This window comes from Rhinolophus ferrumequinum, chromosome 19 (assembly GCF_004115265.2).
Source record: "Rhinolophus ferrumequinum isolate MPI-CBG mRhiFer1 chromosome 19, mRhiFer1_v1.p, whole genome shotgun sequence".
NCBI classification, from domain to species: Eukaryota; Metazoa; Chordata; class Mammalia; order Chiroptera; family Rhinolophidae; genus Rhinolophus; species Rhinolophus ferrumequinum.
In genome coordinates this window covers 55,632,793-55,639,661 of record NC_046302.1, presented here as the reverse complement: position 1 = coordinate 55,639,661, position 6,869 = coordinate 55,632,793, and positions in this window count along the sequence as shown.

Genomic DNA, 6,869 nt, shown 5'->3' with positions numbered 1-6,869 from the left:
GCCAACAACTATTGGCAAAGACCAAATCTACATTTTTTGATATACCACAGTTCCTGAGAGACTTATTCCAAATGTTTACTAGAATATACTACTTTTATCAATTTTATACTATTGATTGTATTTGTCATGTTTTCCCATAAAATAATTTATGTTTTGAAATAAAGGTACATCTGGAGGCAAAGTGGTCAGAGAGAAGGGGCCCTTCAGCTCCACTCATGAAAGGATTAAAAAAATACCACACACCTAAAACTCAACAATAAAGGCAAGCATCCTTTCAAACTTGGTCAATTATTTTATGGGAAAACATAAAAAAGTAAAATAAACAATATGCATTTCCATCGCTCTTAGCTTGAATAAAATTGCAGTCAATAATCTGATGCCCAGAAATAATTCCTGTATTGTCAGAAGAACTTGTTGAAAGCCATACTACAAAACAGTTCCTGAGGGATCTCCGAATATTAACATTTGTCAATTTGGTTTCAGTTCTTTAGGTCTAACTCGTTCACCAATATAAGTAGGTTAGCTTAAAAAAGCAAGCCATGGACAACAGCACTTTTTTTAAAGAATAATCATCCCCTACCTCTTGATTTTGCTTTCCATATCCTAGCTCTTTCTCAGGTGTTGGCTTCTTGCCACCCTACCTGTACTATTCAGATTTATTTCTGGTAATTGTTGTTCTGCTGTTGGAGTTCTGTCTGTGTACATGTATTGTGATGGGGCATGGAATATTCAATTTCTAAAATGTCTCTAGTCTTCATTTAGATCTCTGGTTTTGCCAATTTCCAATTCACACATTTGGGAGACTCTTTAGTGAATAAACTCCCATTGGCCTAGCCAGGTCACGACTCTGCCCTCAACACTAAGTCATAGGCATAAGTCACACAAAAATTGGCAGTGACATTGAATTGTGCCTCTTAATATAATGCTTTTTCACCATTTGCTAGGAACTACTTGGCATTAAGTTATATCTTGGTCATTTTAATTACCCCAGTCTTAGCATAGAGTGCAGTGCATAGTACATAGTTTAGAATAAACCGAAAGATGAGTAAATGTGTAGATTTCAAATGTGCGACAGTGTTCTGTGTTACGTTCTTTCAATGGAGGAATGCACTGGACACTTACGCGATGGAACAATACTGTTTCCAAACTTCATTGTGGACAAGAAGATGAGATAAGGTAAGTGAAGAGAAATAACGTATGTACATGAAATATATTAGCCTAGATAATACTCATGTTACTTCAGATAAAAAGTAGCTTTACTAATATATTTGAGTTTTTTGTTACCTGGCAGAATATTCTTTAAACAAATGAACATGAACCTCAAGAATGAATAAAGTATTTTTCATAATCCAAATTAAAATGTTAAAGAAGTTACAAACTCCCTCCCTTCCTTCATAAATATATAAAATATACAATTCAATTATCACTGAAGTGAGTGAATCACTCAAAATTATACCGTATTACAAATTACTTGAAATTATGAGACATGATAATTCATTTTTGGAGTAAATTTTAGGTATGTCAGTATGAACTTAAAATCAATCCTCCTTTTTCTCTCTTTATATTGACTTTCAAATCATGGGGTATTATCAGAATACCTTCCATCAAAGATAAAATTAATCTTTACTTTTCAGTTTAAAGTATTGCTAGTAGATAAGTTATATCCCTTTAGATTAACTGCTAATTATTTCACAAATAAAATTCAAGTTCTTAATGTCTGTGGACATATCATATAAATTAAATTACTCATTGCTTTTGAAAAACCTAAGTTATTAACGTGCTCATCTCAGCATACTTGTTTATTTCCTTCATTATAAATGATTTATGCAATTCATTAGACTGTGGTAATTATCACTTAAGACTCATAAGGCTTTTGCATATGCGAGCTTTGCTGGTGTTGACGCAGTGTACTGATTTAGAGGACAGGTTTGATAAGTTGTATATATAAGATAATGAAACCATTCAGATTACCTTTAAAAGATAACTAGAGGCAATATATTTTATTTCTGGTAAGACCATAACTAGAAATAATTTCTAAAACAGTTACGACTACTGGGTGTACTGGGGAGCTAGAGAAAGAGAAAAAGCCCGTATGGATTTCGGTGTGTTACCTCCAGAATAAACGGGACTCTGGAATGGCTGGCTAGGCTTTCCTCAACACAGAACCTAAGGTGACTGCATCGCCTCTGAGTGCTGTGTTTTTCATCATGCAGTTAGGAAAGTGCTGCAGTTATCATAACGAAAGCCTGCTTCATTCATAAGCCGAAAACCTCGGGATAGTCACAATACACATACTTTCAAATAAATCCTAAAATGATCATTTATTATTCTTTCAATGCAACATTTAAAGTATTTTTTCTTTTGCTTTCAAATAGACCCCAGAGTTTACCAAGACAGTGAAGTAGAAGACCCAGGCTTTCTTCCCACAAAGATCCACAATTAGGCAGCTGTCCGTGAACACCACCAGCTCTGGAGAGCACTGGAGTCCACTTAAGAAGCTTCAGCAACACAGTGGAACGAAAAACCTGACAATAACTGAAAAAAAAAGGGAAAGGCAGACAGCTTCATTTTCCCTGCAGCACCCCACCCCCCAGGTCAGCACTGCTCATAGCACCAAGGCGTGGGGGGGGGGGGGGTCATTCCCCAGGGACGCATGGGGTTCCCCTCACCGGAAAAGGGAGATTAAATGATGACCAATTTACCCAGGCATTCAGGGCACAGCAAGAGACTGGCTTTGGTTTGGCCCCACCCAGACAAGCAAAACTGCGACATTTAGAGGTGGCTAGGAACAAGGTATTACAGTTGGACGGGGGCTACTTGTGTTGGCCACACAGCGGGAGTGACTCTGTTCTCAGTGACCACCTCTGCACACAACATTAGCTGCTTTTGCCACTGAAGAAACAAACCATAGCTGCCGTGGATCCCTGCAGACTTCAGGGGGGTTTGTGTCCCAGGTACAAAGCCTTGCAGATGCCACTGAGGCCCTCCCTGCTCTCTCCACCCTCTGGCACCCTCCCCAGCCCAAGCCTGGCATCCCCACCAGCAGCCCTCTCAGGCCTCTGCAGCTTCCCAAATCCAAGATGCCAGCCTAGACAAGCTTGATTGACTGCCACCGCTGTGTATATGCTTGGAGCCAGCTCCCCAAGTGTGCAGTGACTCCACCACTGAGATCCTTCAGCCACACACGTGCACAATGCCAGCCAAGGCCTCACAACTTCTCGTGGGCCTTAATTCAGCCATTTCTCCATTATTTGCATCACTGGGTTCACTGGCACCTATAGCCCTCCAACTTGTGCACTTGAACATGTTCCAGCCCATGCCCTTCACCAGCCTCCACTGCTGTGATCCTGCATTGGGACCCTGCAGCCATGGTCGTACACAGAGACACCCAGGGCCCCCGTAGCTCCTTTTGGGCCTGGCTTCAGTCTAGCTACTGTCACTAACCTGTGCCACTGGGCTCATCTGCGATTATCCCCTCAAGCTATGCACCTGCACCCACCAGGTCTGATCCTGTCACTGGCTTCCTCTGCTGTGTGCTTTCAAAATAAAAATCTTCCATCCTAGCTTCTGGCTGCTGTATTTCAAATCTTCTTTTTTTCTCTTCTAGCTGTGCAGTGTTCGTGCATGGAGCTGAAAGATGCTGTCTTATTTCATTAGGGCTGCTACAATCAAATACCAGACTGGGGGACTTACAAACAATAGGAATTTATTTCTGCCAGTTCTGAAGTCTGGAAGCCCAAGGTCAGAATGCCAGCATGGTTGGGTAAGGGCCCCTCCTGGGTCACAGACTTCTTGTCATATCCTCACATAGCAAAAGGGGGAAGCTCCTTCTCTGGGGCATTACTCTGCGCACGAGGGCTTATCTCTCGTGACTTCATCGCCTTCCAAGCATCCCATCTCCTAGTCCCGTGCAATTGGATGTCAGGATTTCCACATAGGCATGTGCTGGGGATGCAGCTATACCTTCACATCAAAGTGCACTTCTGGGCAGTGTTGAGCCAGAGGGATCCTGGAAGCCTCCATTAAACCAGAACAACCAGCGATACTGAACTAAGCAGCGATATAATTGAAAGACTACAAAAACAAATTAGAAATACAAATGAAATCCATCCCAATTTAGCTTCTCCAGACACCCCCCAAAAGGTGGGAGCCACCCCAATGCCAGCCCAGACGGAAGTGTGACAGAGGAACAGGTGGGGCATGTAAAGAAAACAGTCATAACTCATTGCAGTTTTTTTTTCTGTCAAATTTACAAATGTATTTGACTACATAAAGATATTATTAAGATTTCCTCCCAGGGTTCTCAATGGGCTCCATGGAAGTAAGGATTTGCAAAGTTTAAGTTTCATTGGTTTTTGATGATATTTTCCTATGCATTTACATTAAACTTTTGTAGAAAAGAAAACGATTAAGAATAATATAGCAAACTTCTGGCCAAGACCATCAAAAGTGGAAGCAGAACAACACAATTCCTCTCAACTCGTATTTCTTTTTCCTTTTTTGCTCAAAGCTGCACATGAAATTGTGTGAGCAGAAAACACATCAGCAGTTCTTCCTCTGAAACTGTTATTGTTTCTATCGTCAACACACACAAACATTTAAGCACACAAAGAATTTTCTCTAGGTAACGTGAACTTTACTAAGAATAAGAGGCAACTAAATCAGTCCACAAAAAAATTCACACATGAATTATTTTCTTGCCATTGAAAACATTTTATGTTATGTAAACTACATTAAAATGTTTGGATAAAAATATTGTATTGTTGAATCTACATAGATACAGTCTCTGTTAATGAGTTTTTCTAATTCTACTAAATTGAAAATCTATCATCCTTGATACTCTGAAATATATTGAAAGACTGCATAAACAAAAAAAGATGTGATTTAGATATATTGCTCTGTAATGAATTCCTAATTATTATAAATAAAAAACACATGATGAGAAAACAGAATTTTACTAGGCTAAAATTACCAGTTTTAATATTTGGAAACTGTGTCAATTGGAGAATAATTGGAAATACGGGTTCACATTCCAACAAATTTCTTTTTATTCCACTACTAAAGTGCTCAGGATACTGATTGAAAATAAAAGATGAATCCTAATTTGGTACTTAAAATGGTGCAACTTCTGTCATAAGAATTGACAGGGAAAGCAATTAGAGACAAGAAGAAAAAAAGTCACATTTTAATGCATATTTTTTGAAGGGACTGAGCTTTACCACCAAAAAAAAAAAAAAAAAAAAAAAAAACAATGCTGATTTTAACCTTTTTTCATTCTCCTAAAGTCTTAATACCCAGTTAAAAATAGACAACAGTTTTTTTCAGAACATACATGAATTCTAAAATTTCATTCAATCAATACCAATTAGATTTACAGTTTAACTGCCATTTTCATAGATTTTACTGGAGCATGTTTTTCTTCTATTTTGTTTCTGACCAGATCTATACAGTAGAAATTGTTCTGATCTCATTTTCTGACAAGCCAACTCCTACTGTGAAATTTAACTTTTCTCTCAGATACCAATATTTTTATCTTCTTCAGTTATGGCAAATCTAAGTTTAGAAATAAATGGCATTGTAATTCTCAAGTGCAGGTTTTCAGTTGGAAATTTCCTCTTTTAAGTCTCATCCGTGAGATCACATTTGTCGTTCTCTGAATTGCTATGCTTTGGTGTCCAACTGCATAATAAGGACACAATCTAACCATTCTGTACATTTCAGGGTTGATATAACGTGTTTCCTCGAAAATAAGACCTAACTGGACCATCAGATGTAATGTGTGTTTTAAAGCAAAAATTAATATAAGATCTGGTCTTAATAGACCAGGAATATAATAATATAATATAATATAATATAATATAATATAATATAATATAATATAATATAACATAAAATAATGTAATATAATACTGGGTCTTATATTAATTTTTGCTCCAAAAGACGCATTAGAGCTGATTGTCTGGCTAGGTCTTATTTTCTGGGAACCAGGGTATATGCCTTGTTAATGGACTCTGATAAGACAACTGGCCTTGGGATCATAGATGAGTAAGAGGATGTCATTAACTAGAACACTTTGCAGTAGTGTAGGGACAAGAAAAACATGGTTCAGTGCCATTCTACAACATCTATACCAGAGGCAACAGAATTTTGAAGAGGTGAAGTTAGCTGGCATTTATAAGGCTGTCAACCATGCTAAGGGAATCAGTTTTTACAGGACAATATCTATCTGTTTTCTAGACAGTTGTTTATGATCAGTGACTCACTACTGGATTTCCTCAAATATCTTGATTCAGGAGATTGAACAAATAGTTGTGAATATGAACTATATATCGTTCCTGCCTAAATGCCAGTGGACAGTCCTAAAATGTAAAGCAAAGGAACAAAACCACAACAAAAACAACAAAAACACGGCATTGGAAATACACTGTGTGCAGAAACATCAACAGCTAAATGAAACTAGTCCGTATATAACTGTTTAACATAAAATTAGAGACAAAAATGAGAGAGCTAAATGAGAACATGAAGAAGGTCAACATCTTTGAACAGAATCAGCATTTGATTTACTCACATCCTGTTTTACAAGAGCATTTTTTTTTTCTAATACCCTGATGCAAGGTAGTAAGGACACATAATATCATCAGCAATCATGTTAACAACTTTGAGCTACTCTTTTAAATTATTTATGACAGGAACTGACAATATACGTGTGCCCACAGGGAACGCAACACCGATTTAGCCGCATGGGGTCTCACAAGGTGACTCTAAGAGCATCGTGGAAGATCACAGAATTATTCCAAGGTGAGAGGCTCAGAGTTGATTGCAAATGTATTAAAATATTTATAAAAAGAATAAAATATAAAACAAGTAAA